The sequence below is a fragment of the Melitaea cinxia genome, chromosome 4 (genome assembly GCF_905220565.1).
Source record: "Melitaea cinxia chromosome 4, ilMelCinx1.1, whole genome shotgun sequence".
NCBI lineage: Eukaryota > Metazoa > Arthropoda > Insecta > Lepidoptera > Nymphalidae > Melitaea > Melitaea cinxia.
In genome coordinates this window covers 13,781,897-13,784,353 of record NC_059397.1, presented here as the reverse complement: position 1 = coordinate 13,784,353, position 2,457 = coordinate 13,781,897, and positions in this window count along the sequence as shown.

Below are 2,457 nucleotides of genomic sequence, written 5' to 3'. Positions count from 1 at the left end.
ATATAGATTATTTTAACTTATTATGTAAATTCTAAGAAATCCTATTTATTTAAAAAGGTTATAAGCCTAATCTCACCACAATTCTGTCCGATTTATCTGTGCTAGTCGTGGTATGTGGGTGCTCACGATTAAGTTACCAGACTAACGCCGAGTTGCACGAAAAGAAATTAAAATTTAAGTAGTGATAAAACTACTTTAATTTATTTATTTATTTATTGGTTTACCAGCAGTTATTACACTAAAACATTCATTACGAAACGGAACATACATTATACTTAATCTAAGTGCACAACTCATGTAGGTAAACACCGCATGCATATAGGTAAATACAATTCAGTAAACAGTTATATATCAGATCAGTTATCCAAAACAGTGATTAAACTAATACTACAAAACTGATGGCAAATCAAAAGCAAGATTATGGACTTGGCTCCTAAAATGCAGAAATGTTGTGCCAAATATATCAATCTGTTTGCTGTAGTGATTGTATATCTTACTTAGTCGTGAAACTGGCGAGTTAGTGCCCAAAACTGATCTTCGAAAAGGGGGATACAGGAGCATAATGGGTTTTCTAGGATATTTGCGAGGGACGGTGAAATTAAATTTTGATAGTAATTCAGAACAGTCAATATTGTTACTTAACAATTTAAACAGAAATAATAAATCGGATAAGTTCCTACGCTTCTCTAATGAATCCATTTTGAAATATTTCAGGCGTTTTAAATAGCTAGGTTGTTTTTTAGCAACACCGGTAGAGTACGCTAGATGATGTACAAATCGCTTTTGGATTCGCTCGATTCTTAGGCTATGTGTTGCATAATGAGGCCGCCAAGCTACGACGCAATACTCAAGTATGCTTCTTACAAGACCATTATACAGCAAAATTTTAGTATTTGGAGACCGGAATGATTTTAGGTTTCTAATAAGAAATCCCAACATTTTAGAAGCTTTCTTCACAATATTATCAATATGAGGAACAAAAGTTAGCTTGGAATCAATCATTACACCCAGATCTCTAACAGTATCTACGCGACTGAGACTTATGTCGTTGATATTATAACTATACTGTATCTTATTTAGTTTACGGGTAAAAGTTATTTGAGAGCATTTTTTAACATTTAGTTGCATACCATTAATTCTGCACCATTCAGAAAGTCTTTCAATATCACTTTGAAGTAACATTGCATCTGTATTGGATTTTATTACACGAGATATTTTTAAGTCATCTGCGAATAAGTATGGAGTAGAATATAGGAAGCAACTCGGGAGGTCATTAATAAAAATATTAAACAAAATAGGTCCCAAATGCGATCCTTGTGGAACACCTGAAGTAATTTTGAATTCATTCGACCTATAACCATCAGCCACAACGAAGAAGGTACGATTTGATAGATAGGAGATAATCCAAAAAATCGCAAGAATTATATGAAATTCTTGTGATTTAAGTAGTTTAATCTCTACTTAAATTTTAATTTTGTTTCGTGCAACTCGGCGTTAACTAGTAATCAGTAGTTGTAAATAAATAATATCAGACGCATATGACAAATCACTATTTATAAAGTGCTGAAATCTCTTAATTACATTTATGCACAAAATAAATAAATAATATAAACGATTCTTAATACTGTTTTCAAGAATTGAAGGAATTATTAGTTCAATCGTAGTTGCAGACTAGCCACTACAAGGATATCTTTCAAAAACATCTTTAACCGATTGATGTGTGACGATTATTGTATAATTAATAAATGCTTTAATAATAAAATGATGTACTCCAACATTAAGTCGAATATATTATGTACCTAGTTACCTACTGACGATGTCGACATTACTGATGTCCGGTAAAACTCAAATGAGTTTATGTGACATATTATTATTAGTAACTGTATTTTATATTCTTACATCTATTTTAATTAGTAAATAAATTTCGTCTTTGTAGGAATATTCATCATTGTCGTCATATTCAATAGTCATACACTGCTGGACATTGCCTTCCTTATGGTCATTGAACACTGACAGTTCTATGCCGTCAGAAACCAATCTAGTGACCACTGTGGGACCCGATCGATATTTTTTAACCAATTCCCTGTCCCCCAATTCATTGTCTTTGCACAACGTCGTTGTCATATGTCGGTTATTTTGAATCATATGGACCCCAACATTTCTAATTTGACCAAGTATAAGACACGCCAAGAATAATAAACGTGGTCTTTCTTATGAGATTCATAGTTTTGAGTAGGTGCCATGTTTGCCTATCCGTACATAAGTTACGCCATTAATTTGTTTGTTTAGTCGATAAAAAAAAATGGTATTAGATTCCTATAAGTTGTATAGTAGTATAAAATATGTTCATAATATTTTCTTTTACTACAAAAATGTTTTTTTAATATTAATAGTTAAAATATATAAAAAAAATCTGTTTTATAACTTTAAAGGAAGGGAAACAATAAAATTCATATA